Here is a 9,500-nt window from a genome sequence, read left to right on the forward strand (position 1 = left end):
AGGAGGGGTGATTCATTATTTAAAAAAGAGGACAGTGTAAGCATTTACACACCTGATAGGAAGCCTCTAGGGCCTGCCTGTGACATCTCCCTCCAGACTATACTTCAGCATGCAGGAAACTCATTTCCACTACAGAAGTGGCCTGTGAATGGATTTGGCTTCTGTACCTTGGCTTCACATTCTTTATAGCATGTCTTTTTCTAAAGACCGAAGAGTCTGGAATGGGAGAGTGATGATCAAAGTTGAAAGAAAATCCATAGTCTTAATAAAGCTGCAATAGTTTGATTTTATATTTTCTCATTAGCTGCAGTTGTTCTACAATAATGTGTTTAGATAGTGAAATTCAATTGATCTAGGTCTCTTTTCACCTCCTCCATCTTTATGAACTAGGCCATCTTTCAGTTTCCAAACCATCCCTGGCCCCAGGGAACAAAATCAAACTTACATTTAGGGATATTTTAAGGTAAGATTATCTCACTAGTCTCAAATTCTTTGTAATGTTGAACATATACTATGTGAGCAACTTAAACAAGATTCCCATGTGATGGGATTCCCACGTAATCTCAGCTAATAGACAGTCCTAAGTAACATATGCAGACTTATTATATGGTAGATCAATGACCAAAAAGATTTATATCTAAAGCAATGGAATGCAAAAACCATGCTGTACACAAAGTGCTTGAGAAGTGTCTTTGAAAGATGGTTTCAAAATATAATCAGAAAAAGTACCTGAATTACGTTTTATCTGCAAATTAATGAAAATTTGGCATACTTTGTACATCTCAGTAAATTTTTTATATTAATATCAACTCGTGTTTTAGAAATGGCAATGAAGCATCTTGGGCTTCCCAGGTGGCTCAGTGATAAAGAATCTTTCTGCCAATGCAGAAGACACTGGAGATGCTGTATCATTCCTGGGGTGGGAAGATCCCCTGAAGGAGCAAACAGCAACCCACTCCAATATTTTTGCCTGCAAAAGAGGTCCATGGGGTTGCAAAAATCAGACAAAACTGAGACACTAAGCACAGCACACAATGAAGCATTTAAACTTAAATAAGATTGGAAAAGACTCTGATGCTGGGAAACATTGAAGGCAAAAAGAGAAGAGGATGGCAGAAGATGAGATGATTGGATGGCATCACCAATTCAACAAACATGAATTTGGGTGAACTCCGGCAGATGGTGAGGGACAGGGAAGCCTGGCAAGCTGCAATCCATGGGGTCACAAAGAGTTGGACATGGCTTCGCAACTGAGAAACAAGATCTTTTGCCTGTAGCATATGCTGATATAAAGTATGAAGTGGACATTTCCCAAAATGATTATCAGTTTACTTTGGCCATATCTACTGTTGTTGATTACCAGTTTCTCTTTGAAATTTGTTTCTATTTAAGTTTTAATTTTTATTCTGGCTTTTCTGGGCTTATTAGAAACTATAAAGTGTGCACAAGTATAATTCTCATTACTTTCATTCTTATTATATAGTGACCTAATATTTTTATTTAGAAAGAAAAATGGCAGTGAAGGAGAACTCTATTAGGCCTGTTTGCATGTAGAACCAATTTCTTTCCATTTTTAAAGTTCAGAAACTGAGAGAACACCCTGTAGATTTGGGTCATTTTGCAAAAGTCAAAGGCTCTCAACTGAAAATGTAAACATTTTTAGGGCTAAATCTTCCTTTACAGCAGTGTGTCACCTGCTGCCCATGACAAGCTGTATTTTTATACAAACAGCTTGGAGTGAAGACTTCTTGCTCTAATAGGCCCTGTATCCAGATTAGATTAAAGCATTCATAATTTCATAGTTCTGCCCAGTTGAACTCCCTGAGGTGGGGGAAGTTATTAATCTCAAAAACACAATCAAAGCAACCTGAATTGAATCAGTTTGACCACAATCAATTCAACCTGTTGGCTTCCCTGATAGGTCAGTTGGTAAAGAATCCACCTGCCATGCAGGAGATCTCGGTTCAATTCCTGGGTTGGGAAGATCCCCTGGAGAAGAAATAGGCTACCCACTCCAGTATTCTTGGGCTTTCCTTGTGGCTCAGCTGGTAAAGAATCTGCCTGCAATGCAGGAGACCTGGGTTTGATTCCTGGGTTGGGAAGATGCCCTGGAGAAGGGAAAGGCTACCCACTTCAGTATTCTGGCCTGGAGAATTCCATGGACTGTATGGTCCATGGGGTCGCAAAGAGTCAGGCACAACTGAGTGATTTTCACTTTCATTTTCTTTTATCTCAGAAAGCTATACCTTCTGTCAGCTGTAACAGCAATCTGAGGTACCACAGAAGAAGAAATCCTAAGTGCTTTTCTTACCACTGCAGATGCAAACAAACAGCTGGGGTTTTTTTCTTGGATATTTTATAGCTGACCTAATCACACCTTCCTCTATGGGATCCCATCTCTATGGAATCCCATCCCTTTTATGTGACAAAAAGACATTCAACTGTCTCCCTGATCTAATAAAAATGTCAGAATTTCTGCTATCAGAGCATTAAACAGCTTTCTAAATAGCTTTAAAAGATGGAAAATGCTCATAATTTGGAGCATTAAGATGCTGAGAGGAAAATAAAAGGAAAGAGAAAATATGAGAAGGAAGGCTTTAAGTCATATAATGTATTCACAGAGGATAAAACAAAAGAAACTGCTTTTTGTGGACACAGAAGAGCAGGCTAAGAACCCAAGACACAGTTCACTGTAGGTTTTGAGGAACAGCCCTGTTCAGTGGGGAAGATGCAGGGGCTTGGGAAGCCCCACCCAATGTAATCAGTGCCTCCTTCAGAGCCCTATGAGGACACAACCTTTGCAAGTTAAACCTTAGCTTGCTTCTAACTTAGATCCTCATTGCCAGATGTGCAATGTTTTTCTGATTGATCTTCAATTAGGAATGACTCCATGCCTTTTAGCTTTAAGTTTCACTTGTCTTCATTTCCCAAGGCCTTTAAATCAAATGATTGGAAACGATTAAATGTACTGGGAGACTGGGATCCTATTAAGGGTCCCTTTGCAAAGTGGATTTGCTAAAGGCAACAATACATTGATCGAGGTGTACCCATTTCTTAAAGAAAGACCAGCCTTTTCTAAGCCTTCACAAAATGCAATGTAAATGCATTGAGGGAATTACGTATGGACTCTGAATATTCACAGTGAAGGCTTTCTTTAAACATAGGTTAACTGCATTGGAGACAGGTGGTTTTGCCAGTCCCCTCTCCTCTTTATTTTCTTTCCTGTAATTCAACTGTTCTTATTTATGCAAAAATAATATTCAAATAATTCTAGGAGGATGCTGTGAATTAGCTAGTATGTAGTCTGTTGAAGTTTCAAGTACAGTTTAATTTGAATGAATATATGGACTCAGCACTAGGCCAGGTATCTTTAAGGTTTCAAAGAAACAATCTCCAACTTTAAGATTTTGACCATCAATTTACTGAAGTAAATAACTGTCAAAAAATAAATGATAAAAACATTCCTAAAAGGAAGAACAGATTAAGAAGAGGTGGTAAGAAAAACCATTTTGGTCTCATCACTCACCTGGAGCAGACATCCTGGAGTGTGAACTAAAGTGGGCCTTAGGAAGAATTACTATGATCAAAGCTGGTCGAGGTGATAGAATTCTAGATGAGCTATTTAAAATCCTAAAATGTGATGCTGTTAAAGTACTTTACTCAATAGGTCAACAGTGGCCACAGATTGGAAAAAGTCTGCTTTCATTCCCATACCAAAGAAGGACAATGTCAAAGAGTATTCAAACTACCATACAATTGTGCTCATTGCACATACTAGTCAGGTTATCATCAAAATCCTGCTGAAGTTAGGTTTCAGCAGTACAGGAATCAAGAACTTACAGATGTACAAGCCGGGTTTTGAAGAGGCAGAGGAACCAGAGATCAAATTGCCAACATTCACTGGATCATGGAGACAGCAAGGGAATTCCAGAAAAAACAACTGCTTCTGCTTCAGTAACTATGATAAAGCTTTGATTATGTGGAATACAACGGACTGTGGAAAATTCTTAGAGATGGGAGTAACAGACCACCTTACCAGTCTCCTAAGAAGCTTGTACGAAGGTCAAGAAGCAATGGTTAGAACCAGATGTGGTACTGCCATGGTACAAAGTTGAGAAAGGAGTAAGACAAAGCTGTATATTTTCACCTGCTTATTTCACTTATATCCAGAATACATCATGCAAAATGCCAGGTGGGTGAATCACAAGCTATAATCAAAAACCTCAGATATGCAGATGATACCACTCTAATCATAGACAATGGAGAGGAACTAAAAGCCTCCTGTTGTGGGTGAAAGAAAAAAGTAAAAAAAAAAAAAAAAAAAAAAAAAAACCCGGCTTGAAGGCTTGAAACTGAACATTCAAAAAACTAAGGTCGTAGCTTCTTGTCCCATCACTTGATGACAAATAAAAGGAAAAAAAATGGAAGCAGTGACAGACTGTATTTTTGGGGCTCCAAAACTTCTGTGGACAGTGGATGCAGCCATGAAATTAAAAGATACTTGCTCCTTGGAATGAAAGCTATGACAAACCTAGACAGCATATTAAAAAAGCAGAGACATTGCTTTGCCCACAAAGTTCAGTCTAGTCAAAGCTATGGTTTTTCCAGTAGTCACGTATGGACATAAGAGTTGGATCATAAAGAAGGTTGAGCACAAAAAGTTGATGCTTTCAAGTTGTGGTGCTGGAGAAGATTCTTGAGAGTCCGTTGGACAGCAAGGAGATAAAATCAGTCAATGCTAAAGGAAATCAACTCTGAATATTCATTGGAAGGATTGTTGCTGAAGCTGAAGTTTCAATATTTTGGTCACCTGATGTGATGTGCTGACTCATTGGAAAAGACCCTGATGCTGGGAAAGATTGAAGGCCAAATGAGAAGGGATGGCAGAGGATGTGATGGTTAGATAGCATCATCCACTCAATGGACATGAATTTGTGCAAAATCCAGGAGACAGTGGAGAAAAGAGAAGCCTGGAGTGCTGCAATCCATGGGGTCACAAACAGTAGGACCTGACTTAGCAACTGAACAAGAACAACACAAAATAATTAGTGACAGAAGGATTTGAATGAACATGCATTTATAAAAGTTATTTTAACAAGTACACAGTTAGTTAAGTTATAGATACCTATATAAAATCATAGAATCGGGGTTCTGAGTCATCTCACTGTACCAAGAAGTGTTCAGTGATACTGGAAGTATTATGCTAATTTTTAGCCCACCATTATAAGAGCAACAGTGAGAAAATGGATAAGATATGCGTAGAGGAAGGTAAGTGGTATAATAGAAAGTGTGCTTCTCAAGAGGAACCCTGGCAGTAACTTAAGGTACTTGCCTCCAAAAGACAAATAATGACTCCAAAATATGTGAACATTTATTTTTCAAAAGGATTTGTTTGTTCCCTGCTGTTGTACACAGTAAAACCAAAGCAAATGGGAAGAAATTACAAGGAAACCAATTTTACTTCAGTATTTTATTGTCTTCAAAATGAAAAACAAATAATGAAAAACTATATACCATATATTTGTTGTATATTTTATATTATACAAAATCCAGCTATATTTTTATAGTCCATGGTGCATGCTTTATATATATACATGAAAACTTTAAAGCTTAGTGCTTTGTGCTTGTAATAAATGTCAGTGCTAAGAACTGCATCAAGTCTTTTGGTTCTATGTCTCTAACTGAGCTATGACCAGGACCTTAGACTCATGCTGAAGACTGAATTTATTGCCTGTCATTGAAGGGATTCAAGCAAACAGCAACACCGCCTATGGAGGTCTCTAATTAAGTTGCAAATTTTGTTGGAACAAATACTCAACACTCCCGCAGCTCTAAAACTTTTTTTATTAGTTGTAGAATCATTATAAGACAGTTTTGGTTAAACCTGTTCATGGCTAAGAATGACTTAGATGTGTTATTTTCAACAGGACTTTTTCTTGTTTGAAAATCTAAGTTTCCTAGTACTCCTATCTGGTTTAAAAAAAAAAAAAGGCCCAGATGGATTTTAGGTTGGAAGACTCTTACTCTCTATTTTAAGCATATAACAGATTTATACTGATATTTCTGCTTCAGTTCTTAGCCAACCTCATTCCTATCTGAGACTGCAGGGAACTGAAGGCTTGATGAATATATTAATCCTTTTGCTTATGTATCCTGATTTTTCTTCTGCAAACTCAGTAATACCTCATTAATACTTTTTATGCTTTAAGAGGCTTAAAGTGTGTACTTTGAGTCAAAATACATCAATACCTACCAATCTCAAAAGAGACTTTGTCTTACTTATTAATTTGTTTAAAATTTAGCTCCTTACCTTACCTGCCTACTGAGAAATCTCTATCCAGGTCAAGAAGTAACATTTAGAACTGGACAGGGAACAGCAGACTGGTTCCAAATTGGGAAAGGAGTACATCAAGGCTGTATATTGCCACCCTGCTTATTTAAGCTATACGAAGAATACATCATGAGAAATTGTGGGCTGGATGAACACAAGATGGAATCAAGATTGCCAGGAGAAATATCAATAACCACAGATATGCAAAGGACACCACCCTTATGGCAGAAAGCAAAGCGGAACTGAAGAGCATTTTGATGAAGCAAAAAAGGAGAGTGAAAAAGCTGGCTTAAAGCTTAATATTCATAAAACTAAGATCATGGCATCCAGTCCCATCACTTCATGGCAAATAGATGGGGAAACAGTGACACACTTTAGTTTTGGGGGCTCCAAAATCACTGCAAATGGTGACTGCAACCATGAAATTAAAATATGCTTGCTCCTTGGAAGAAAAGTTACGATCAACCTAGACAGCATATTAAAAAGCAGAGACATTACTTTGCCAACAAAGGCCCTTCTAGTCAAGGCTATGGTTTTTCCAGTAGTCATCTATGGATGTGAGAGTTGGACTATAAAGAAAGCTGAGCACTGAAGAATTGATGCTTTTGAACTGCGGTGTTGGAGAAGACTCTTGAGAGGCCCTTGGACTGCAAGGAGATCCAACCAGTCCATCCTAAAGGAAATCAGTCCTGAACATTCATTGGAAGGACTGATGCTGAAGCTGAAAATCCAATACTTTGGCTACCTGATGAGAAGACCTGACTCATTTGAAAAGATCCTGATGCTGGGAAAGATTGAGGGGGTAGATGAAGGGGGTGACAGAGGATGGGATGGTTGAATGGCAACACCGACTCAATGGATATGAGTTGAGTAAACTCCGGGAGTTGGTGATGGACAGGGAGGCCTGGCATGCTGCAGTCCATGGGGTCACAAAGAGTTGGACACGACTGAGCGAATGAACTGAACTGAACTAAAATGGATGAGAATGGGCAAATTTAATTCAGATGACAATTATATCTACTACTGTGGGCAAAAACCTCTTGGAAGAAATCTATGGATGGAGGTTTGTAACACTGTGCAGGAGTCCTCCTAGAAAAAGAAATGCAAAAAGGCGCTCTTTCCCATCTTGCAAGATGGCGGGTGAAAAGGCTGAGAAGCCAGATACTAAGGAGGAAAAACCTGAAGCCAAGAAGGCTGATGCTGGCAAGAAGGCTAAAAAGGTGGAAAAGGTGAAGAAAGTTAAGAAGGGGAAGCCCCACTGCAGCCGAAATCCTGTCCTGGTCAGAGGAATTGGCAGATATTCCCGATCAGCCATGTACTCCAGAAAGGCCTTGTACAAGAGAAAGTATTCAGCAGCTAAATCCAAGGTCGAAAAGAAAAAGAAGGTTCGTGTTCTTGCTACTGTCACAAAACCAGTTGGTGGAGACAAGAATGGTGGTACCCGAGTGGTCAAGCTTCGCAAAATGCCTAGGTATTACCCTACTGAAGATGTGCCTCGAAAACTGTTGAGTCATGGCAAAAAACCCTTCAGTAAGCATGTGAGGAAGCTGCGTGCCAGCATCACTCCTGGGACCATCCTGATCATCCTCACTGGGCGCCACAGAGGCAAGAGGGTCGTTTTCCTGAAGCAGCTGGGCAGTGGCTTGCTACTTGTGACTGGGCCTCTATCCCTCAATCGAGTTCCTCTGCGTAGAACACACCAGAAATTTGTCATTGCCACCTCCACCAAAATCGATATCAGTGGTGTGAAAATCCCAGAACATCTCACTGACACTTACTTCAAGAAGAAGAAGCTGCGTAAACCCAGACACCAGGAGGGCGAGATCTTCGACACAGAGAGAGAGAAATACGAGATCACAGAGCAGCGCAAGGTCGATCAGAAAGCTGTGGACTCACAAATTCTGCGAAGAATCAAAGCTGTCCCTCAGCTCCAGGGCTACCTCCGCTCTGTGTTTGCTCTCACAAATGGAATTTATCCTCACAAAGTAGTGTTCTGAACTTCTTGCAAAGAACCTAATTAAATAACTTGTCATTTCAAAAAAAAAAAAATAAATAAATAAAACAAAGGCTGTGAAAAGAGACAAAGAAGGCCACTACATAATGATCAAAGGATCAATCCAAGAAGAAGATATAACAATTATAAATATATATGCACCCAACACGGGAGCACCACAGTACGTAAGACAAATGCTAACAAGTATGAAAGGAGAAATTAACAATAACACAATAATAGTGGGAGACTTTAATACCCCACTCACACCTATGGATAGATCAACTAAACAGAAAATTAACAAGGAAACACAAACTTTAAATGATACAATAGACCAGTTAGACCTAATTGATATCTATAGGACATTTCATCCCAAAACAATGAATTTCACCTTTTTCTCAAGCGCACATGGAACCTTCTCCAGGATAGATCACATCCTGGGCCATAAAGCTAGCCTTGGTAAATTCAAAAAAATAGAAATCATTCCAAGCATTTTTTCTGACCACAATGCAGTAAGATTAGATCTCAATTACAGGAGAAAAGACTATTAAAAATTCCAACATATGGAGGCTGAAAAACACACTGCTGAATAACCAACAAATCACAGAAGAAATAAAAAAAGAAATAAAAATTTGCATAGAAACGAATGAAAATGAAAACACAACAACCCAAAACCTGTGGGACACGGTAAAAGCAGTCCTAAGGGGAAAGTTCATAGCAATACAGGCACACCTCAAGAAACAAGAAAAAAGTCAAATAAATAACCTAACTCTACACCTAAAACAACTAGAAAAGGAAGAAATGAAGAACCCCAGGGTTAGTAGAAGGAAAGAAATCTTAAAAATTAGAGCAGAAATAAATGCAAAAGAAACAAAAGAGACCATAGCAAAAATCAACAAAACCAAAAGCTGGTTCTTTGAAAGGATAAATAAAATTGACAAACCATTAGCCAGACTCATCAAGAAACAAAGGGAGAAAAATCATATCAACAAAATTAGAAATGAAAATGGAGAGATCACAACAGACAACACAGAAATACAAAGGATCATAAGAGACTACTATCAACAATTATATGCCAATAAAATGGACAACGTGGAAGAAATGGACAAATTCTTAGAAAAGTACAACTTTCCAAAACTGGACCAGGAAGAAATAGAAAATCTTAACAGACCCATCACA

General features: G+C 38.7%; 1 pseudogene; it reads left to right on the forward strand.

The window, feature by feature from the left end:
• Positions 1 to 7,440: 7,440 nt before the first annotated feature.
• Positions 7,441 to 8,397, forward strand: LOC781724 (large ribosomal subunit protein eL6; annotated as a pseudogene).
• The last annotated feature ends 1,103 nt before the right edge of the window (positions 8,398 to 9,500 follow it).

Source organism: Bos taurus, chromosome 24, assembly GCF_002263795.3.
Source record: "Bos taurus isolate L1 Dominette 01449 registration number 42190680 breed Hereford chromosome 24, ARS-UCD2.0, whole genome shotgun sequence".
Lineage (NCBI taxonomy): Eukaryota > Metazoa > Chordata > Mammalia > Artiodactyla > Bovidae > Bos > Bos taurus.